Source organism: Lepidochelys kempii, chromosome 7 (assembly GCF_965140265.1).
Source record: "Lepidochelys kempii isolate rLepKem1 chromosome 7, rLepKem1.hap2, whole genome shotgun sequence".
Taxonomy (NCBI): domain Eukaryota; kingdom Metazoa; phylum Chordata; order Testudines; family Cheloniidae; genus Lepidochelys; species Lepidochelys kempii.
Genome location: NC_133262.1, coordinates 6,468,953 through 6,493,169, shown reverse-complemented (window position 1 = coordinate 6,493,169; position 24,217 = coordinate 6,468,953). Strand labels below are relative to the sequence as shown.

At 43.0% G+C, this 24,217-nt stretch overlaps 2 long non-coding RNA genes across 2 annotated transcripts in view; one reads left to right on the top strand and one right to left on the bottom strand.

The window, feature by feature from the left end:
- LOC140914060 (uncharacterized) overlaps positions 1–2,880 on the bottom strand; it is a 31,966-nt gene extending 29,086 nt beyond the window's left edge. The window contains exon 1 of the long non-coding RNA XR_012159753.1: positions 2,797–2,880. This is a non-coding gene — a long non-coding RNA (uncharacterized lncRNA). The remainder of the gene's footprint in view (positions 1–2,796) is intronic.
- LOC140914059 (uncharacterized) lies at positions 415–13,222 on the top strand. Its single transcript, XR_012159752.1, has 3 exons — positions 415–2,601; positions 10,293–10,995; positions 11,517–13,222. It is a non-coding gene; the product is annotated as an uncharacterized lncRNA (long non-coding RNA).
- Positions 13,223–24,217: the final 10,995 nt, after the last annotated feature.

The window sequence follows — 24,217 nt, the reverse complement described above, 5'->3', positions numbered from 1 at the left end:
GCCCTGACGCTCCTTTAACTTGTGTCAGGAGCGGGGCAGGCCCAGGACTAGGCTCAGAATAGTGGTGGCACCAAGGTAGCTTAGAGCCACCTTTCTCTCCCTCTGGTGCCGCCCCGATGTCAGCTCACAGTGGTGTGCTGCTAGAATGAAGAACCCAGCCCCATGTATCTCTAGACTGTCAAAGAGTTAAACCCCCGCACCCGCAACCTCAGCAGCTGATATTTAGCATAGTGAATGAATGTTCCCACGGGCACCGGAGTGAGCGCCTGATTTCTCTAGTTCAGAACAAACACAGTGATGCAGTCCATGCTATTTTTAAGAGCAATGCTCTGCACCCAGTGTACTCATCCGTGTGTGTATAATTGCTGTGTGCATCATTTGAAGCTCTTATAAACAAGACCTTCGCTGAGGAGTCATACATTAGGCAGCGTCCTTGAGCAGTGACTAAGTCGTAAATGTTCACTGAGGTCCAAGTAGGGGCCGAATGTGCAGGGAAAACAAATTGTGTCAAGGAAGAATTACGGGACTTGGACGGCGGTCCGCATTAGTCTTGCCAGAGATGCAAAAGGAGGAGGAGGCACAAGGGAATATAACTGCTGGAACATATCCGAAGGGCTGTGCCAATCAAAACCTGAGCAGATCCCTGAGAAACTCCAGCTGATGGTAATGTATTTCTTCTGTTAATTGCGTCTGAGTAAGGAAACTAGAGGAACCTCTTCTGCAAACGTCAGGAGGGTGCCGTACAATGCAGAGAGGCGCTTGTTAAGCCTCTGTTTGCTGGTGGCACAAGGATCATTCAAATTGACAAGGAGGAAATGCAAAGAGCATCCGCTCTTCCTCTGCACCTGCAGGGTCGCTGCTTTTAATTTGTGAATTCGCATGATGGAAGGCCTGAGAATCTCGTTAGAGCTGCAGAGGGAGCCTCTTGTTTTTAAAGGGCGTTCTAACATGAATTGCCCAGGCTTTTAAAGGCTACTATCTTTCTCAGCATTAGAAGCAATTCAAAAGCTGAGTCCAGGGGTGCTGGAACAATTTGTATAGTGGGGGTTCTGGGAGCCATTGAACCAAACTGTAAATCCTGTATATGATGGAAACCGCTTCAAGCCAGGGGGTGAGGCAGCACCCCTACTTCCAGCACCCCTAGTTCAAGCACCCATGCCTGATCCTCCAGAGAGCAGTATATGAGCCTGATCTATGGCATTATGGGTAAAGGAGGGCTGGGGACTGGGGGTGAAGAGGGCTTGTATTTACTTGCATTCTTATGTATTATTTAAAAACAAAAATGCAAATAAAGCATCAAAGACTTGTCCAGTTGGTGTGAGGGCTCGAGTGATAGCCACAGCAGTAAGTTCTGTGGATACCATCGCTAAAAACACCTGTCAAAAACTTAACAGTTGTAGTTCTCCAAATCCGGCTATATCGTCGTCATTTCTGAGCCATCGGTTCAGACCTGCTCTGTTGCTAAGTTCAGGGCAGCAGGAATATGGGAAGGGGGCAGAGAAAGCTGGCTTTAAGTCCCCTTTGTGCTCCCAGGATTCCGAGTCTCTCCAGTGCAAGTTATAGCAACCTCAAGACCGCTCTTGGTTATGTCCTACTCAATATTGACCCTTATAGGTCGTTAGAAGCAGAGATAAGCTGGGGCACAGTGGAGAATCTGCCCCTCAACTCTAATCAAACCCTGACATAATTGCCAGGCTGGGTTTCTCTGTCCCAGTGCTATCATTATGCAGCCCCCTTCCTCATTTCAACTTGCAGAAGAGTGAGGGTCTAGTGCAAATATAAAACAGCTCTGCATGTTATAAAATTCACTTTCTCTGAGCAGAGACTGAGCTGCGTTGATGAGATGAAGTTCAGGCACTTCCGAACACTCGGGGACTTGCAGAGAAATGTTTGCAGGGAGAACCTGAAACTCCGGTGCAGGCAAATATAGTCAGGTGTCAGGGAGGTTTCCTTCTGTATCCTCTTACTGTTATCATAATTGTTTATGTTTAGCAACACCTATAGCCCCACTTGAGATGGGGCCCCATCCTGCTAGGGGCTCTACAGACACATGAAAGAAAGCCCCTGCCCTGAAACACCTACAACCTAAAGAGGCAAGACAGACAGAGAGCAGGAGGGGATACCGAGCAGAAAGAGGGGAAGTGGGTTGCCAAGGTCACACAGCAGTTCCGTGGCTGAGCTGGGAATAGAAGCCAGGTTTTGTGACTCCCAGGTCGGTGCTCTATTTGCTGGAGACCACTGCCTCCCTCAACTCAGTCCATATTCTCCAGAACTGATGAACCTCTTCGACAAAATTTTGTTCCCTCTGTCTCACAGGCCTGGTGGCAGTGGAGCCGTTCCCCGTGTTGCTTCAGCCAGCAGGTTCTGGAGTCCATTGAAGGCTGGATTCACTCCCGACTGCTTCCACCATTACTTTCTCCTCTCACAGGTTCAGCAATAGGAGAGCAGCTACAGCCACTCAGGAGAGCCCAGCAGCGCTTCAACTCGCCTAGACCCCAAAGCCTTGGAGGACAAGAATCATCTTTCTCGGAGCAGAGTCCCACGACTCTCTCCCACTAGATCAGGGACTGAATCTGCAATTCACTGTGATTATCTTACCAGGTCCGTGTTTAGTTCCACGCCCGCAGAGCTCCTCTCTTTCGGGGGCAATGACAGGGTTAACCAGTGACCAGCCAGCCTTCAGCAAGCAAAGTATTCAATATTCAGAACAAAAGCATTACAGAAAAAACAACAGATCTTAATAGTAACCAGCTTATAAGTAGGTCTTAGCTTACTGAGCAGTCACCCATTTCTCACCCAGAAATCCTGATAGGAACAAAATACTTCAATCTCTTTCCATAGGTTCTGTCCCTCTTTTTCACAGTGTCATGTCACTTCCTGGATTCCCTCCCTCTGTCAGGCTGGTCACTTTATATAGTTTTCAGTTCTCTGTTAGCCTTCATAAACCAGTCTATGCCAGTTCCCCCGGGAGAGAGGTTTCCTCAGACTTGATTACCTGCCTAGAGATTTGCATTAATTGCTGCCCCTTGCTTCAGTGATTTTATTCCTTCAGGAAACCCTTCTAGTTCCCCTAGGGAACTGGAATAGAATCCCCAGATCATAGCATTTAAAGGTTGATAACATAGTCTCTGAATATCCCTTGTGCCCATAAAATCTGTCTCAGACTCTGAGACATAAGTGGGGTGCCCTCATGGAAGTCAGAGGTGCACTTACCTTGGGATGTGTGACAGGAGCAAACGCTTTTTTATCCATATCTTTCCTGATCCTCTGCCTGGTTATAATCCCAGTAACTGAGTTAATCTGTTTTCTCTTCCCCATGATGCGGTCCAAAACTTCCCATCAGCTGAAACACTGAATTTGACACATTAATCGTTGGTCATTTCACAAATAGCTTTGTTTCTTTGCTGAGAAGGAAAGGGCATTCCCCACTCTAATCTATCCTTCTGGGAAAGCACATGTGCTTAGGAGCAAAGACGTAATCATTTTGATTGTTTAGTACTGTATATTCTGTTGCATTTTAGGCTCCAGCGTAAGCAGCCAACTGATCAGTGCCAGCTGGCGTAATCGAGAGAAATCCACTGGGAAAGTGTCACATTTTGTAGATCTTTTAAAATTCAAAGTGCATTGTGACTTTAAACCAAGTCCCTTTATCACTTTTAAAATTAAGAGTAAAAAGGAGTCAACTGAATGAAAATAAAATATAAAAATCTTCATATCAGGCAAGTTTTGCTCTGATTGGTCGGCTGCTTTTCTGCTGAGTACGGGATTGGGCTGCTTTAATGTTTCTTAGGTTTCTCATTTACATCTGCATGAGGTATTATGTGCCTGGGAAGTAATCATCTCAATATTGTTCTGTGTTCCTCCCCAAGTGGCCATTGCATCCACCTGTTGTCTCTTGTCACATGCTTCGACTGCAGGCTCTTTGGGGTAGGGAGAATCTATTTGTTATTTCATGTACAGAGCTTAGTACTCTGGGGCCGTGATCTCTGAATGAGCCTTTGAGGTACTATCATAGTACAAATAATGAAAAGCAGAATATGCAGCTGATCGCCAAAGTAGCATCATCCAGCATGTCTTAAATAATGCACTGAGGAAACACTGAATATACGTACAGACTAAGGCGGGGGGTGGGGAGAGGGGAAGAGAACTATGGGAGCTGTACTAAAAGGCCATTTAGATATGAGAGAGATTTATTAGCTCATCTAATCCACCATGCCAGTGCAGGATTGGTCTCTACGGTACATTCCCCAGTGCTTTTGCCATCATCTAGTGCATCAGTAGGGTGAGTACTTCATGGTTGTAATTCCCATGAACAGTGTGGTCGTACTGGAATTACACAGAGCCGTAAGGGACCTGGCCCTTGGTTCATCTTTTTCTCAGGATTCAGCAATGCTGTTCCCCTTTGGCAGCACGGCTTACGATGCTTGCTTGGTTCATGCGTTTGTTGAACTCTCATGTTTTGACATACCCTGTTCCGACTCCATCAAAGCTGGCAAATCACGTTGGAAAGAATCCATGACTTGGCATTAAGCAGTATGTAGCATATGGCAGAGTCACAGTTTTCCTTTGTTTCAGAGCGGTAGCTATGTTAGTTTGTATCTGCAAAAAAAATGAGGAGTCCTTGTGGCACCATAGAGATTAACACATTTATTTGGGTATAAGCTTTCGTGGGCTACAGCCCACTTCATCAGATGCATGCCGTGGAAAATACAGTAGGAAGATATATATATACACAGAGAACATGAGACAATGAGTGTTGCCATACCAACTGTAATGAGATCAATTAATGAAGGTGGGCTATTATCAGCAGGAGAAAAAAAATCTTTTGTAGTGATAATCGGGATGGCCTATTTCAAACAGTTGAGAAGAAAGTGTGAGTAACGGTAGGTGGAAAAATTAGCATGGGGGAAATAGTTTTTACTCTGTGTAATGACCCATCCACTCCCAGTCTTTATTCAAGACTAATTTAATGGTGTCCAGTTTGCAAATTAATTCCAGTTCTGCAGTTTCTTGTTGGAGTCTGTTTTTGAAGTTTTTTGTTGGAGAATTGCGACTTTTAGGTCTGAAATTGAGTGACCAGGGAGGTTGAAGTGTTCTCCGACTAGTTTTTGAATGTTATAATTCTTGATGTCTGATTTGTGTCCATGTATTCTTTTGCACAGAGATTGTCCAGTTTGGCCACTGTACATGACAGAGGGGCATTGCTGGCACATGATGGCATATATCACATTGGTAGATGTGCAGGTGAACAAGCCTCTTATAGTGTGGCTGATGTGATTAGGTTGTATGATGGTGTTCCTTGAATAGACTTGTGGACAGAGTTTGCAATGGGCTTTGTTGCAAGGATAGGTTCCTGGGTTATTGTTTTTATTGGGTGGTGTGTGGTTGCTGGTGACTGGCCTGTCTCCCAAGATTTGTGAGAGTGAGGGATCATCCTTCAGGATAGGTTGTAGATACTTGATGATGCTCTGGAGAGGTTTAAGTTGGGGGCTGAAGGTGATGGATAGTGGCGTTCTGTTACTTTCTTTGTTGGGCCTGTCCTGGAGTAGGTGACTTCTGGGAACTCTTCTGGCTCTGTCAATCTGTTTCTTCCCTTCAGCAGGTGCGTGTTGTAGTTTTAAGAACGCTTGATAGAGATCTTGTAGGTGTTTGTCTCTGTCTGAGGGATTGGAGCAAATGCGGTTGTATTGTAGAGCTTGGCTGTAGACAATGGTTCGTGTGGTGTGGTCTGGATGAAAGCCAGAGGCTCGCAGGTAAGCATAGCGGTCAGTAGGTTTCTGGTATAGGGTGGTGTTTATGTGACCATCGCTTATTAGCACTGTAGTGTCCAGGAAGTGGATCTCTTACGTGGACTGGTCCAGGCTGAGGTTGATGGTGGGATGGAAATTGTTGAAATCATGGTGGAATTCCTCAAGGGCTTCTTTTCCGTGGGTCCAGATGATGAAGATGTCATCAATGTAGCATAAGTAGAGTAGGGGCATTAGGGGACGAGAGCTGAGGAAGCGTTGTTCTAAGTTAGCCATAAAAATGTTGGCATACAGTGGGGCCATGCGGGTACCCATAGCAGTGCCGCTGACTTGAAGGTATACATTGTCCCCAGATGTGAAATAGTTATGGGTGAGGACAAAGTCACAAAGTTCAGCCACCAGGTTTGCCATGACATTATTGGGGATTCTGTTCTTGACGGCTCATAGTCCATTTTTGTGTGCAATTTTGGTGTAGAGGGCTTCTACATCCATAGTGGCCAGGATGGTGTTTTCAGGAAGATCACCGATGGATTGTAGTTTCCTCAGGAAGTCAGTGGTGTCTCAAAGATAGCTGGGAGTGCTGGTAGCGAAGGCCTGAGGAGAGAGTCTACATAGCCAAACAATCCTGCTGTCAGGGTGCCAATGCCTGAGATGATGGGGTGTCCAGGATTTCCAGGTTTATGGATCTTGGGTAGCAGATACAATACCCCTGGTCGTGGTTCTAGGGGTGTGTCAGTGCAGATTTGTTCTTGTGCTGTTTCAGGGAATTTCTTGAGCAAATGCTGTAGTTTCTTTTGGTAACCCTCAGTGAGATCAGAGGTTAATGGCCTGTGGTATGTGGTGTTAGAGAGCTGCCTAGCAGTCTCTCCTTCATGTTCTGACCTGTTCATGATGACGACAGCATCTCCTTTGTCAGCCTTTTTGATTATGATGTCAGAGTTGTTCCTGAGGCTGTAGATGGCGTTGCGTTTTACACGGCTGAGGTTATGAGGGAAGTGACTCAAACTGTGGGAGAAAATGCCACATTTAACTGAAAAAGTGATAAGCCCTTAAAAAGCTCACATTATAAAACTAACAAATGAATGAAGATGAGTGGACTTAAGTAAAACAACACAAGAAAGTCCAAGGGGAACAGAATAGAGAAATAAAGGAAGAAGCCCATATTCTTCTCTGATTTATACCCATGCAACCCTGTCAACATCTTTTGACGTTAATGGGGCTGTAGCTGAAAGTCAGGGTTGTAACTGTAACTGTTGGCCTAGAAACTTAAAGATCAAAAGCATAGACAGAGACCAAAACTAACATTGAAAAGAAGGCAATGAAGAAAAGAAGAAAATAGAAAATGGTCAATCAGTTGCAAACAGGAGGGAGAAATCAAAGCATAAAGGAAAAGGGGAAAAGAAAATGATAAAGAACTTGATCAAAGAAAGAGCAATGAAAATAAAAAACACAGAATAGCAAGCAAAGGGACCTCACAGAAGGGCAACACAAAACTGTCAAAGAAGAAAGAAAAGAAAGATGCAGAGATGAGAAAGGGTAAGCCAAAGGAGAGGGAAGGAAGGATGCCCTCAACAAAGGAAGGAAAGCTCTGAAACCTGAGGGTTCTGCAGGAGCAGAAGAAAAGTTGAAAGTTTCCTGCCTTTGTTCCCTCTACATCTCCGATTCCGTTGTTGCCCGGACTATGCTGAGCTGCTCTGCATAGGTGAGTGATAGCAATAGGGAGTAGTAGAGAAATTCGCTGAAAGGTAGCCCAGCCAATATATAGCAGCCCGAAAGGCTTCAGAGATCGGGATTTGCGTAGCTAGTGGGAAATGTTTTACTGACAGAGCTTTTCAGTGGCAAATGCCATTTGTGTCAAAAATGAAACATTTTGATGAAGTTTGATTTAGGAAAAAAATGAAAAAAGAGGTTTCAATAATTCCAAATGTCCCATTTCAATATTTTTGGAATGGAATGTTTCATGCTTTGAAGCAATTTTTCAAAAGGCAATTAATTGCATTTTTATATGAACAAATACAAACAGGTCAAAACTGGAACAATATGGTTGATTTAATCAAAATAAAATATCTTGATTGACGCCCAAATTATTTTTTTTTCAGAATTCCATTTCTTGAGAAATTTCAAAATGTGTTTTGTTGTGTTTTGGAACGGAATTTCCTGGCAAACGGAAAATCTGTTTCCTGCCCGGCTCTTGATTTGAGACAGTTTTACTGAACCTTGGCTACTGCTGGGTCATGGCAAGGACATAATAAGGAGGATCCGGAACTCCTCCAATTACATTGGCCTTCAACCAACAAAGCTCCATCAACTTCAATGCAGTTACTCTGTGCCAGTATACGAGGGAGGGAGGATCAGACCCAGGAATTAGCCCCAGTACAGGGGAAGGAGCACACACAGAGAGAGAGGGATAGCATGAAATGGAGGAGGAGGAGTGAAAGAAAGAGACAAAATTGAACAAGTAGACGGGAAGGAGGCCCAGTATAATGCAAATGAAGTTTCTTGCCAGGATCTGCACCATGGTTTTCATTCATCTACAACACTCTCCCTTCCTTTGCCTTCTCCACAGTAGGAAATTACATTGTGTTAACCAGTAGGATGTTAAACCCTGTATGCCCTTGTCTACACTATGGATATGTCTACACAGTAAAAACAAACAAAAAGCCATGGCAGTGTTCCTCAGAGCCTGGGTCAACCTGACCCAAACACCTGGGTCCAGCCTGAGCCCAAACATCTACACCGCTATTTTTAGCCCCACAGCGTAAGCACCGTGAGCCTGAGTCGGTTGACCCAGGCTTGGAGACTTACTGCTGCAGCCTTTTCTTTGCTTGGAAGAGACGCCCTGAGTGACAAGTCACATTTTAGCATCGCGTCTGTCAACACGACTCCATAAGGTTGTGTTTTAGCATGTCCCAAATTCCACAGTGTAGATAAGGCCCCAGTGTGCTTGTTCATCCTTTTCCATTTAGCTCCATGAGATGAAAATGATGAAAGGATAGTTCCCGTTCTGCTGTGGAATGGTGACTGTAGATGTATAATGGTGGGAACCATAGTAATTCTGTAATAATGTTGTTACTGTCCTCAAGTGATAGGGGAAGGGTTTTTTTCTGATTACAAACCTCAATGAAACATTGACACATACCAGCCTGAATCATTCACCGGTTGTCAAATTAGTGATGGATGTTAGGTTTCATACAGCTAATCCTTATGCTCTCTGTCATTTGCACATGTGCATCCCCTGCCCCCAAATATTGAGTTTAACAAACGTTTTTTTGGCGGTTTGGCCATTGCTTCTAAAAGGAAATTTTATAAATACAAACACAGCTGTGAATTTTTAACCCAATGGAAAGCTATGCATGCAAACTGTAAAGATTTGTGTTTTCACCGCGTCTGGGATTATTACTGAAATAACATTTTAAATATAAGGAGTAGCCAGGAACTCGCATGCAAAACCTGTGCCAAGTGGAATCTCAAAAGTGACAAGTTCTGTTCAAAATCTAGAAAGCACAGTTTTTCAATTGGTGCTAAATTTGGCAAAAAAACAAACAAAACCCAATTCCCCCCTGCTTAGCTGAAATACCCTTCAGTAGATGTGTCTTACAGGCCACTAGAAAGTGTGCAGTTATTTTGTCCCAAGTAAAAATGTCAACATTGCAAACTTTATTCGATCCTAAATATTGACAGACTAGAGCTGTTATGGTCGAAGGTTTGACGATAACATTTTACATCACTAAGTTTTACTCTCCTTTCTTTCATACCTTAAACTAGGCTACTGTTCCTAGTCCTTTGGTAGGAATCTGTACTTGATGGATATCATATCCTGAGTAGTTCCCAACCTGGATCTCCACATAAAACAATCCTAGTGGCAAACATAACTTGCACATATATCCTACATGCTATTAAAGGAACCATCTATCCCACTGGGAAATCTCTGAGTAGTTTCAGAGATGTTACTTTGTGCTCTGTAGATGCAAAATGTGAGCTTCACTAATTTTGTGCTCCCTAGAATAATAGGCAAAAGTATTTCTGCAGACCCTGCAATGAAAGAACAGCGCTGCCTGAATGTTCCTGATTCAGCTGAAATGGATCTTGCAGCGAGAGCATCAAAGCCAGGCCTGTTTTATCAGTTTACATATTTTTAAAGTGACAGTTTATTTCTTGCATAATCCCCCTTCAGGCACATTGGTAACTGAGCAGAACCATTCCCAGAGGCATCTGCTTTCTGGCCTGTGAATGTGATTCCTTGCATCCATTTTTAGAACCTGCTTCCAAGAGCCCTTCGTGTACTGAACCCTAGCTGAAGTTGGTGGAAGTTATACAACGAGGAAGGCTTGCAAGGACAGGGGCCACAATGATGGCTTCATTAAAACAAAGTCCTGAGGACCTGCTATATAGCCCAGATCAAAATCTTTGAGTCCTGTGTCATTCTGGAATTCATAAAAGCTAAATGCCTAGCCCCTAAACATTTCAGTTCATAATGCATCACACCATTTCTCCATTCTGCCCCCCCCCCCCCGGGCCACTGATGTGTCCTTCTCTCTCTCCTAGACATCAGGAGTCTTCTGTGCCAAGTCCCAAGTTACTGGGGAGCCTCTTGACTCAAGGCACTGAGACATAACAGTGAGGTACGTAAACAAACAGCATTGTTGATTATAGCCAGGCTTGAAATTCACTCCAGTGCAAAACCAAAGGCTCTGTGACCACTTAAAGCCTATCTGTGATCTATGCTAAGGCTGGAATAAAGTGTTTTAAGACATGCCATTTGTCTCTTTATAGAGGGGGTGAAATCCTGGCCCTACTTCAGTAGGGCTAGGATTCAACCAGTGGGGTATTTCATCCCATGGAAGTATTCACACAGCACTAGTAGGTCTCAGGAACCATTCTTAGCTGCATTGGAAAGTGCATTGGTGGGGAGAGTATCTCTTCTTTGGTTGTTATGAAGTCTTAGCTGGGAATCCAGAGGGGATACTGCATTATACGTTGTCATATCACGCTGGCTCCCAAGAAAACAGGGTTAGTATGCTGAGAAATGGCATGACGACTATGCTTGTGTCTGTGGTGAATGTTTGGAAATGGGGTCAGGAAATGTTATTTTACAGATGGGGCTGTCAGGGGTATAAAGCCTATGTTTGGACGTGATTTAGTGATGTAACATCTGAGGACACTCTAAAGGCCCTTTCGGTTGCCAGGAGCCACCCTGGAATATTCATTCAAATTTCAGCAGTTGGGTGAGAACTGTCGCGAAGGACAGGTGAGGCTGGCTGGTGGAGGGGGTGGGGGGCTGTTGGGGGACCTGGCAGAAGGCAGTGGAGAGGACTCTAAATGAGTTCATTCCTTTTAAGTATTCACGTAAGAGTTCATTAACCAAATCAGGAGAGAAGCTGTGGGGAGTGGGCTTTCCTGCAGTGGCCTTTGAAGAGCACTGATATTTCTCATTGCTCCTGGGGCAGAGCCCTTGGAATAAGGGAGCAGAGCAAAGGGTGAAAGGAGGTAACATTTCCAAGTGCAAAGCTTGGTGGTGGCAGCAGTTATCTGAGCCCAGGGCATAGGAAACCCAAGGTCATGACAGTGCCCATAACTATAAAGAAATACTGGGCCTGATTCTCTGCTCCATCATTCCAGTTTAAGCATAAAACTGGAAAATAATAGAAATTGTAGAAATGTACAACTGGAAGGGACCTTGATAGGTTGTCTGGTTGAGTCCCCTGCACTGGGACAGGACTATGTATTACATAAAGTACTCAATGCTTTTTTTTGCCTCTATCTTTACAGACAAGGTCAGCTCCCAGACTGCTGCACTGGGCAGCACAGCATGGGGAGGAGGGAGCAGCCCTCAGTGGTGAAAGAACAGGTTAAGGACTATTTAGAAAAGCTGGACATGCACAAGTCCATGGGTCCGAATCTAATGCATCCAAGGGTGCTGAGGGAGTTGGTGGATGTGATTGAAGAGCCGTTGGTCACTATTTTTGAAAACTCATGGCGATGGGGGGAGGTCTGGACAATTGGAAAAAGGCAAATATAGTGCCCATCTTTTAAAAAGGGAAGAAGGAGAATCTGGGAAACTACAGACTGGTCAGCCTCACCTCAGTCCCTGGAAAAATCATGCAGCAGGTCTTTAAAGAATCCATTTTGAAACACTTGGAGGAGAGGAAGGTGATCAGGAACAATCAACATGGATTCACCAAGGGCAAGTTATGCCTGACCAACCTGATAGTCTTCTATGATGAGATAACTGGTTCTGTGAATATGGGGAAAGCGGTGGATGTGATACACCTTGACTTTAGCAAAGCTTTTGACACGGTCTCCCACAGTATTCTTGCCAGCAAGTTAAAGAAGTATGGGCTGGATGAATGGACTATAAGGTGGATAGAAAGCTGGCTAGATGGTCAGGCTCAATGAGTAGTGATCAACGGCTTGATGTCTAGTTGGCAGCCGGTATCAAGCGGAGTGCCACAAAGGTTGGTTCTGGGGCCAGTTTTGTTCAACATCTTCATTAATGATCTGGATGATGGGATGGATTGCACCCTCAGCAAGTTTGTGGATGACACTAAGCTGGGGAGAGAGGTAGATATGCTGGAGGGTAGGGATAGGGTCCAGAGTGACCTAGACAAATTGGAGGATTGGGCCAAAAGAAATCTGACGAGGTTCAACAAGGACAAGTGCAGAGTCCTGCACTTGGGAAGGAAGAATCCCATGCACAGGTATAGGCTGGGGACCGACTGGCTAAGCAGAAGTTCTGCAGAAAAGGACCTGGGGATTACAGTGGATGAGAAGCTGGATACGAGTCAACAGTGTGCCCTTGTTGCCAAGAAGGCTAATGGCATATTGGGCTGCATTAGTAAGAGCATTGCCAGCAGATGGAGGGAAGTGATTAGTCCCCTCTATTTGGCACTGGCGAGGTCAGATCTGGAGTATTGCATCCAGTTTTGGGCCCCCCACAACAGAAAGGATGTGGACAAATTGGAGAGTCCAGCAGAGGGCAATGAAAATGGTTAGGGGGCTGGGGCACGTGACTTCCAAGAAGAGGTTGAGGGAACTGGGCTTATTTAGTCTGCAGAAGAGAAGAGTGAGGGGGGATTTGATAGCAGCCTTCAGCTACCTAAAGGGGGGTCCAAAGAGGATGGAGCTAGGCTGTTCTCAGTCGTGGCAGATGACAGAACAAGGAGCAATGGTCTCAAGTTGCAGTGCAGGAGGTCTAGGTTGGATATTAGGAAACACTATTTCACTAGGAGGGTGGTGAAGCACTGGAATGGGTTACCTAGGGAGGTGGTGGAATCTCCATCCTTAGAGGTTTTTAAGACCCGACTTGACAATGCCCTGGCTGGGATGATTTAGTTGGGGTTGGTCCTGCTTTGAGCAGGGGGTTAGATTAGATGACCTCCTGAGGTCTTTTCCAACCCTAATTTTCTGATTTAATGATGGAGATTCCACAACCTCCCTAGGTAATTTTTTTCCAGTGCTTAACTATCTTACAGTTTGGATGCTTTTCCTAATGGCTAAGCTAAATGTCCTTTGTTACAATTTAAGCCCATTACTACTTGTCCTGTCCTCAGTAGTTAAGGAGGACAATTTATCACCCTCCTCCTTGTAACAACGTTTACATTCTTGAAGACTGTTATCGTGTCCCCTCTCAGTTTTCTCTTCTCCAGACTAAACAAACCCATTTTTTTTCAATCTTTCCTTTTTGGTCATGTTTTCCAGACCTTTAATCATTTTTGTTGCTCTCCTCTGGACTTTCTCCAATTTGTCCACATTCTTCTCAAAGTGTGGTGCCTAGAACTGGACACAATACTCTAGTTGAGGCCTTATCCATGCTGAGTAGAGCAGAAGAATTACTACTCATGTCTTGCTTACTGCACTCCTGCTAATACATCCCAGAATGATGTGCACTTTTTTTGGAACAGTATTACATTGTTGACTCATTACTTCGTTTGAGGTCCACTATGACCCTCAGATCCTTTTCTGCAGTACTCCTTCACAGGCAGTTATTTCCCATTTTGTATTTATGCAATTGATTGTTCCTTTCTAAGTGTAGTACTTTGCATTTGTTGCTATAGAATTTCATTCTGTATATTTCAGACGATTTCTCCTGTTTGCCAAGATCATTTTGAATTCTAATCCTGTTTCCCAAAGTGTTTGCAACCCCTCTCAGCTTGGTATTATCCACAGACATTATAAGTGTACTCTTTATGCTCTTTATCTAAATCATTGATGAAGATATTGAACAGAATTGAACTAGGACAGATCCCGGCAGGACCTCACTTCATATGGCCTTCCAGCTTGATTGTGAACCGTTGATAACTACCCTCTGATTACGCTTTTCCAACCAGTTCTGCATCCACCTTATAGCAGGCTATATTTCTCTAGGTTTTTTTTATGAGAGGGTCACGTGAGACAGTATCAAAAGCCTTCCTAAAGTTTATATCTATCACATCTACAGCTTCCCCCCTTTCCTTAAGGCTTGTTACCCTGTCAAAGAAGGCTGTTTGGTTGGTTTAACATGATTTGGTCTTGACAAATCCATGTTGATTGTTACGTACCTTATTTTCTTCTAGATGCTTCCAAATTGATTGTTTGATTATTTGTTCCATTATCTTGGTACTGAAGTTAAGCTGACTTGCCTATAATTCCCTGAGTTGTCCTTATTCACCTTCTTATAAATAGCTACTATATTTGCCCTTTTCCAGTCCTCTGAAATCTCTCCCATCCTCCTTGAGTTCTCAAGGATAACAGCAAATGTCTCAGTTCCTTAAGTATTCTAGGATGTATTTCATCAGGCCCTGCTGACTTGTCTAAATATTTCTTAACTTGTTCTTTTCCTATATTAGTGCCAGATCCTACCCATTTATACTGATGATCACTTTATTAGTTGTCCAATCACTGCTAACTTTTTTGGTGAAAACTAAAACAAAACAGGCAATAACACTTTGGCCATTGCTATATTTTCTGTTATCTTTCCCTTTACATTGAGTAATGGGCCTACCCTGTCCTTGATCTTCCTCTTGCTTTTCAGGTTTTTGTAAAATATTTACTTGTTACCTTTTATGTCTCTAGCTAATTTAATTTTGTTTTTTTGTCTTGACCTTTCTACTTTTGTCCCTACATACTTGTGTTTTTTCTATTCAAACTTTGTAACTTGACTCTTTGTATGACTCTCTTTTTTGAGTTTCAGGATGTTAAAGATCTCCTGGTTAAGCCAGGGTGGTCTCTTACCATACTTCCTATCTTTCCTATGCATTGGTGTAGTTTGCTTTTGTGCCTGTAACAATGTCTCTTTAAAAAAACTGCCAACTTTCTTGAACTCTTTCTTCCCTTAGACTTGCTTCCCATGGGATCTTACCTACCAGTTCTCTGAGTTTGCTAAAGTCTGCCTTCTTGAAGTCCATTGTCTTTATTCTGCTGTTTTCCCTCCTACGTTTCCTTAGAATCATGAACTCTTATCTTTTCATCAGCTCTTTCACTCGAGCAGTCTTCCACCATCAAACTCTCAACCAGTTCCTCCCTGTTTCTCAGAATCAAATCTAGACTAGCCATTCCTCTAGTCACTTTCTCCATCTATGTAATCAAAAGTTGTCTCCAGTGCATTTCAAGAACTTGTTGGATAATCTGTGCCCTGCTGTGTTATTTCCCTGAGAGATGTCTCAATAGTTGAATTCCTACCTCATCACCAAGTGCTGTGTTTTGGATGATTTTGCTAGTTGTTTAAAAAAAGCCTCATTCACCTCTTCTTCTCGTTAGGTGGTAGACTTCTACCATGCCATCACCCTTGGTTTTTTTTTTCTTCTTTTTTTTAACCCTTGTACTTATTCCCCTTATTGTTGGCAAGGCATCCAGCAAGTCAGGTGGGATTTCATATACCCTCATTGTGGAGGACCTGGTAGATTTATTTTCCCTAGCCTTACTGTTAGGGTCAGGTTCTATTTTGGGTCCAACAGCCTTGATTGTTCTTCCTTGAAGAAGAATGGAAACACTACCTACTGCACTGCTAACGTTTTTGTTGTTCTTATGCAGTAAACATTACTGGATTGAATTATTTTCGTTTTGCTAACTAAGTACAATATGTGGCAGCACAATTAAGAGAAATATGAACAACTAATGAAGCATTTATTTTTCAGGGCACTTTGTTCCTAAACACAGGAAGTTGTAAAATCGCTGAGAACAAATTTTATTAGTTCATAGGCAATACCAGAAATGGCTGTCTTCTGTTGAGTCAGGATCTTAATGAAAAAGGGCTGAGGGATTAAGTAGAACAGTAAACTGTCAATTAAATTATGGTGACTGTTATTGGGCTTTGATGTTAGATAACTTCTCTCTATTGTGTCATTCACAGGGGATACTTTGCTTCTCAACTGAGCTGTGCACACATTTTTTTTAATTAACATCTTTTCCCCGCAGTCATCACTTTGTTATTGTTCTCACTGATCAAATGGTAAAGGTTATTTTCTTAAGATTATGCTATATTTGACATTTTTGCTGTACTGTTGATGTTAATTAAACTGCAACTGCTGAAAATCCCTTTTCATTTTTCTACGTGTTTCCAACGTGTACTGTAAATTACATGATCTACTTTCTTTTTGAATTGCAATACAGTATTTATTTGCCCACTCGAGAAAATGTCCCAGGACATTCCTTATTCCAGGAAACAATGAATTTTTTAGGATTTAATTTAAACCAAACCAGGCTCCAAGAGAGTGAATATATTTGTATTTATATTTCAACAACATCTTATTATAGTAAATGCACAAATAAAGAGAAAAATAACGGGCAATATTTATTTTCCTAAAGGGCTTCTTATTTTCCATATTTACGACATTTGTCAAAATAATTGAGGAGTGAGTTTTGGCATTTTAACATAATTTATATTTTATGCCTGCTGTTCCCCAAGATTATTGGAACATCAGATGTTTCACTCATGACTTCAAAGAATAATGTTCAGACTACATCTGGTGATGATAATGCAAACAATACAATATCATACAACAAACTAGAACATGAACAACTCGCAACTGGGACACATTGACCCAAAGTTGGTTAGATTTTGTAATAATTTTTTGTCTTGGAGAGGTTTTTCAGAAATGGCCCCTGCTGTAAACCTTTTCATTAGTTCATTCTCCAAGCCACTGCTTGGTTCCTCTACTGAGACTTCTAATAAAAGTGCTGATTAGAGTGGCTGAGAGGGTAAAAAAATGCGCCCATATCTTGGAAAGGTGGATGCATAAGGCAGGGGACCACTTGCAAGGTCTTGTGTCCTGCCATTGCCATTGTATTGGATAAGTGGTTATAGGGCAAGAAGAAATATTATGTGAGGCATGAACCCGAATCAAGATGTATAGTCTAAATTTCATTGGTTTGGCCTATAACTATATCTTGGATCATACTAATAAATGCAAGCTTTGTGGTCATTCAAGTTCCCAGCGTTCATGATTTGATGAAGTCTGATGCTCCTGGCTGCATGACACTGCAGGATGAATTTTGGCACAGTTAGTGCTGGCTGGGAATTTTGTTGAAGCATGAATCAAAGGGGTAATGTGATTGTGCTGTTGACTAGCTGGCTGTGGGCCCATCCAGATGAGACCCATGTGATGCTGCTTGGAGGAAGTGACAAGAAGATATAGTGAGGAAAATGTCTGCCCCTCTGATAAAGCATCTGTCCCCACATATTGTTTGAGTTCGCAATCCAGGGATCCAGTTAAATTCTCAGCTGCTACTATACCAATAGGTAACAACAAATGACCAGAACAGCTTTTCTTCGTTGATCTGTGGCCAAGAGGTTGTAATTTCCTTTGGGGACATGCAGACCTGGCTACCGCAACCCATGCCTTTGTCATCTTGAGATTAGTTCACTGACTTGCACTCTATATGTGGCTACTCCTTAAATCTATCCAGAAAGTGAAGCTGGTGCAGAATTCGATAGCTGGCTTGTTAAGCAATATCTCTTGCCAGGAGCATATTTCACCATTACTCTCTGATCTGTGTGGGCTGTCTATTGTTTTCTGGGTAGAATTCAAGGTGCTGGTTTTGCTTTGTAAAAAGCCCTACATGGCCTCGAACCTACTGGCCTCAGAGACCACTTCTTTTCCCTGCCTATACGGACACAATAGCAGTGAGGTGGAAGATATCGTCATCCTAGTGCCGTCTGTAATAGTGAGGTTTGAAATGAGACTGAAGTTTACTCATTCCACGTATGCCACGGTACAGCTGACAGAGGTTAAAAAAAGTATGCTCACGATCAGCCTCCTCTGGATATGAGCTAGCGGCTGAAAGGTAAAATGCTATGTGTCCTGTTCCCAATCCCCGCAAGCCAGCTCCCCCCTTCCAGCTTTCTGTCTTCTGTATCGTTATGTGCAATAAGTGCCATTCTCCTCCAAGACAGGCGGCAAGATACCCTGCCAACTGATTTAATGAAATACCATCAAAGTTCTTTTTAGTTAAAAAAAAAAATAGACACGTAGAAATTACCCTGATTACCATATGTTCCCTTTCCTTTGTGATAGTCTTATGCATTTCTACTCAAGAGAATCATAAATAATTATCAGTAGGCTTTCACACTGAGAGAGGATGATCTGAGATAGTGGTGCAGATATAGGGGTACATTTTAAAAGGCATGAAGGGCAGTTAAATGGAGGAGGGTGCCGACTTCCCTTGAAAGTCAGTGTGAATTAGGTGCTTAACTCCCATTTGTGCCTTTGAAAATCTCCCCTTTATAGTGCAACCAAAACAACACACACTGAGTCCCCTACGTTTGGTCCTGCGCAAAATACTTTTGGAGATGGCCTTCAGCACAGATCACATAGGAAACAGCCTAGGGTGGTGATTTTCATGGGGTACCCCCAGTGCACCTCCAGCCTGTGTACCCCTGCATTAGCACAGCTTCAGCAAGAGCAACTAGAATAAGTCTACAAGAGAAACTCCAAAGAGGGTTTCACCTCTCCACTTCCTTGGAATGCCATGGGCACTAAGTCTACGTCATTCTGAAGTGGTCATATGTATAGTACTGGCCCACTGGGATGAGAGGTTAGGATCTGATCTGGGTTCTTCATTCACAGCATGTCAGAGCACTGAAGGTAGCCCAGTCTGCCCTTACGGAAGGGTGCAGATGCCATCACTCCAGCCAACTCACGGCACAAGACTGAAAATGGCTCCAGGTCCCCCTGCAGCTCTCTTTATCTAGGTCCCTCAAGCTGGATCACACTTATCAACAGGAACACAACTACTCGGTGTGACAGAATGGTTCTGTGCCCTAAGAGTCCATCTGTACAGCTGAGGGTTGTTTGCTAGACACTGCCAGAGAACCTGTTTACGAAGGAAGACACACCAGTGAATGGGATTCAGTGATGAGGACAAGACCCAGGGATTCTCCTTCCCCATGAAAAATTCATCACAAGAGAGAGTGATGAACAACTGTCAACAATTCAGATCCCTCCAGCAACTGAATGACAGTGAGTCTGAGCCGCTACTGGTGAGTGAGTATGGTACGTGGTTTTTTGTAGTTGGCAGCGGTAGCTTTTGGGGTGGAGTTGTTGGAGATGCGGTGGGCAACTGTTAAGTGGTAAGCTGGTAGTATAAACCAGGTGCGGTGTTTTACACTGGTTGAGGAAATGGGAGGAGGATTATTTTATTTAGCCCTTTGTAGAAGAAGCTGAAACCCTCCAGAATGTGTCTTGCATCATTACAAAAAAGCAAACAAATAGGTATTTTAGAAAGTTGATGCATGATCACAAAAAAAAAATGCTAATCCATGTGCTTAAAAAAAACCCCCAACTCATAATGCTTAGATCTACTATATATTTAAAGGTTTCAGGGTAGCAGCCGTGTTAGTCTGTATCCGCAAAAAGAACAGGAGGACTTGTGGCACCTTAGCTCAAGTGAGCTGTAGCTCACGAAAGCTTATGCTCAAATAAATTGGTTAGTCTCTAAGGTGCCACAAGTCCTCCTGTTCTTTTTATATATTTAAAGTAATTATTGAGTGTAGGGCAGTAATAAGCTGATATAAATCTTGAATTTAGTGACAGCCATACACCCCGATTGTAAACATTGTGGTTGAATGGATGTGAATGAGAGTAGAGTTGGCTATATATAAATATATATGCAATGAGGAGAAGTTATTACACTCATATAAGAAAAGTTATTAAGTTAGGGAAATTGTTTTTGAAAGTAAAAGGCTGACATTTTCAAAGCGCTGCAGGTGACAGAGGCAGACATCTTCCATTAATGGAATGTGAAAGTGAAGTTGATGAGTAGTAGCTATCCAGAGGTACTCTATGATTTAGGAAATATTGCAAAGTAACTGATAAATCAGCAGCTGTGTGATCCATATATTAAAATATTTACTCTGTCAATTCACTAAATTTGTCAAGCCACTGGATTATTTAGAGCAGGTCTAGCGTTAGGAGTCAGATTTTTCTTTTTAAAGTGTATGGATTAGCATTGTCTTTGAGATTTTGGAGATTAACTGCAAATGCATTTTTTTTAAATGACGCAAGACACACAGTGGGAGGATTTCAGAGACTTAAATGAAGAATGAAAAAAACCCAACAACCTACCACTTCCTCGTTCCGTAAAAAATACTGCACAATGATCAGTCGTAAAGGAAGACGTGGCTAAATCTCTTGCACTGCTTTGAAAAGTGTTCAGTGCTACGTATTTGAATGTTTGCAATGCGCACGTAGAGTGAAATTAAATACTGAGTGGCCAAATGTAGTGCTGAAGTTGCATTGTAGTTTGAAGTCTTGTATGGAGAAGATTAAGCTGTAGATATTTCAGTCCATATGGAGTGTCACGCTTTTCAAGTGAGAGGTTGAAACATCCACCTTTTATTTTTATTTATTTTATTTATTATTTTGGATCAACTGCACTGATGTCAGGTTCATCTCAGATTTGTGATTTAGAGCTAACCCAAAAAGGCTTTGTATGAGAGGTTACTGGGGACATAATTCATACCATCTATTTATAGTGAAACTCTAATGCATTTATCATATAGTGAAACACATACGCTGCGTAATGAAATGCATACCTCGTAAACATCATAGTATAGGATGTTCCTATCCCACATACTGAAATGTACCATATAAATCATATCCAGAAACACCAAGTCTCCATCAGATATTGAAGAGAGGTATGGTCCGGTCATCCTAAACACAGGAATAGAAGCCATGGGCTTCTATCCCAACACTGACACCCTCTCTGCCTTGGACAAGTCGCATAATCTTCCTGCTGAATTTTCTCACTTGTAAAATGACACTTTCTTACCTAACTGTGGTGATGTAAGGATAAATCAGTTACACTTTGTAGAGTGCTTTGAAGAACAAAGGCCCTGCAAAAGACAAGCAGTATGGACTGAAATATATAACACTGGATATTTGAAACATATGCATCATTTATGATGGTGCAGCATATTCACTGTATTGAAGTGTCATCAATCAGATGACTTCGGTTTTGCCCCCAGTACAACCTATTTAATTCTGTTTGTACTCAATCTGGCAAAATGCTAGCCTGCCTTTTGGTTGTAAACACAGTCTGCTTAAAATAAAACATATGGCTGACAGTATGGTTGTGGTTAGAAATGTGACAATGTAAAAATGTCAATTTTTGACTCATCTGATCTGCTCCTCTCTGTTTTCAAGATTCTCTCTGGTTCTCTCTCTGACAGAGCTATGTTTTTTGCTCCCATTACCAATGCAGAGGCAATCCAAATATGAGAGCGTGAGTGAGAACGTGCATCACAGTGACGGGGTGTAAACACTCTTAGGCACTGAGAAGGTTTCCTGCTTTGAGCAGGGGGTTGGACTAGATACCTCCTGAGGTCCCTTCCAACCCTGATATCCTATGATTCTAAGGTTAAAGGAGGCTGGGAGTGCTAGTAATCTCCCTCTTTGCACCTGAGGATGGTGGTGTCAAGTGGAGGGGATAGACTTAAAAGAGGACACCAAAGGCCAGTCGGGAGAGGAGACCCAGAGGAAGGGATGTGGGGAGTTCCCTCTCTCTGAGCAGGGTCCTGGTAGAAGGCCAAGAATGCTAAAGGGGCAGAGAAGTAGACAGTGAGCCTGAAGCCTAAGGAAAGATCAGGAGCTGTTGAGGGATGACAGCCCGCCTGAACTCCTGGGAAGGTAGAGAACTGTGCCAGGCCGAGACTGCAGGGTGGAGTAAGGCAGAGGAGCCTGTGGACAGATGCAAAGACATTTGCATTATAGCTGAGGCTTGTATGCAAGGGAGAGGGGTAGCCAGCTGGGCCTGATTGGGGCTGAAGATTTAGTTGTCCCTATATTTCTGTCGGACTTGTTAAAGGACTTTGCGGCTCATTGTGTGTGGTGGGGGGGGAGGGCAGGCTCTTGAAGAGGTCTTGGCTGGAGGATCAGGCCATTCCTAGAGCTAGAATAGGTTGAAGAACACGAGGGAAACTGAGGTACAGCTGCTGCAATGCCACAATAAGCCACTAAGGGGTATGGTGGGGTGGCCACTTTTCCACAATCACCAATAGTTGTTACCTGAGATCTAGCCTAGGTAATGTGGTGATTGTTGCATTTTAAAACCCATAGAGGGCTGGACACACAATCTTCATGCCTGGCAATGAGCCAGAAAAACCTAGCTTGAATTTTAGATCCCAGGTTGAGCTCCCAGAGTTTCCAGTGAGGGAAAACAAATCTCTTTATTTATTAATGGAGTAAACTTGACAAGGAAGTTGCTGAATGACAGGAAGCACAGAACCAGCAATGCATTTTTATGGTTACTTTTCAGGCTCTCAGAGTAACATCTGATGAAGTGAGCTGTAGCTCACGAAAGCTCATGCTCAAATAAATTGGTTAGTCTCTAAGGTGCCACAAGTACTCCTTTTCTTTTTTCAGGCTCTAACACTTTTTAAAAATGATTAAATTATATCCCTTGTTTAAAGGTATGTTGTTCCCTGAAATATTTGCTCCCTCTTTGCCTCACTCTTTCCTGAATAAACAGGGGAGAAACGGTGACTGGTAGGAATATACAAGATGACTGTCTTGTTCTTGAGCATCAGTTTATCCAGGGGCTTATGCGGTCACAGTCATTGTAGAATCTCTCTGTGGTACTTATATGGACTCATTTCCACAGTATCTGAGCACCTCACAATCTTCTATTATTAATGTGTGTATCCTCACAACACACCTGTAAAGTAGGGACATGCTATTATGCCCATTTTATAGACTGGGAACCGACACACACAGAATATGTGACTTTTATGTGTTCACACAGGAAGTGTGTGAAGGACCAGGGAATCCTGGGACTCCTCCCAAGTCCAAAGTTAGCACCCTAACTACTAGCCCATTCTTCCCTGTCTAGTAGCTGATTGCCCAAGCTTCATCATGGTGGTAGCATAAAATTCTTTCCCCAAAGTACCTAGAACCACGAACGTGATAAAGACACCATGGGTCTGATTCTCATTAGAGTGGACTTTAGGGGCAGTGAGAATCAGAACCAGAGAATTTATCTTAAGCATTCAGGACCTGATCCAGAACCAACTGAACCCATAAGTGAAATTCAACTAATGTAAATCCATCTTCACTTTCCGGTTTAAAAATGAAAGCTGAACTCCCTGGGCAAATGGGTAGTGAATATATAAACAGACCTGAGTGATATTGCAGACACGTCATCTATTTTATAAAAGAAAACCAGCTGGAGAATTGGACTGACATTCTTGATAACCAAGAAGGAAGAAATATTAATAGAACTGGAGGTCCCGCTCAGGTGGGTAAGACAGGAAAGTTGATATGTCTCAAGACAGAAAGTATGGCGAGAAATAACTGGAAACAATACTGATTGTCCGTGCCCAGTGGTGAAATTCACCTGGCATATTAGGAGTTAAGAGCTCCCAAGACAGCAACAGCATGGCCTGAAGGGGGGAGAGCAGAAACACCCTCCTGCATGTGAAGGAGCTGATCTCAATGGAACAAGGAGAAGCACTGGGGACAGGGACTTTGCCAGTCATTCTGCATTCACAGGGATCAGTGGCCACAAATCCCTGTGTAGGGGAGTGCTCAATGGGTCATGGCCATTATTCCAGTTGTGGAGATGGAGCAAGTGTCAGAGAGAGACAGAGAGACTGTGGGCTGGCCAGTGCTTTGTCTGGGGTTAGGGTGGGTTCTATCCACTCCCCTCAATCCCCACACAAGGCCCATTTGCTCAGTGCTGAGCGGGGAGAAAGAGAATTTCATTCAGAATGTTTTATTTTCTAGGCATTACTACAAGAAGACGTAGAGACTCCACTGTGCATCCACGCAACTCTGCGGGTAGTGTGTGTAATGCGGAAACTGGGGGATCTCCAAACTCATCCAGCAACAAAAAAATCTCTGTCCTCCCATTAAAGAAAAAGAGAGAGAGCTCCCATCAATTACTGAAGAGCCAAGGCTGATGAAAATTCAAAATTTATATTTTATAAATTATATGAATTATAGCGGAACAAGGTGTTCATTTTACAGAGGAGCAATAATTAAAAATGAAACAACAAG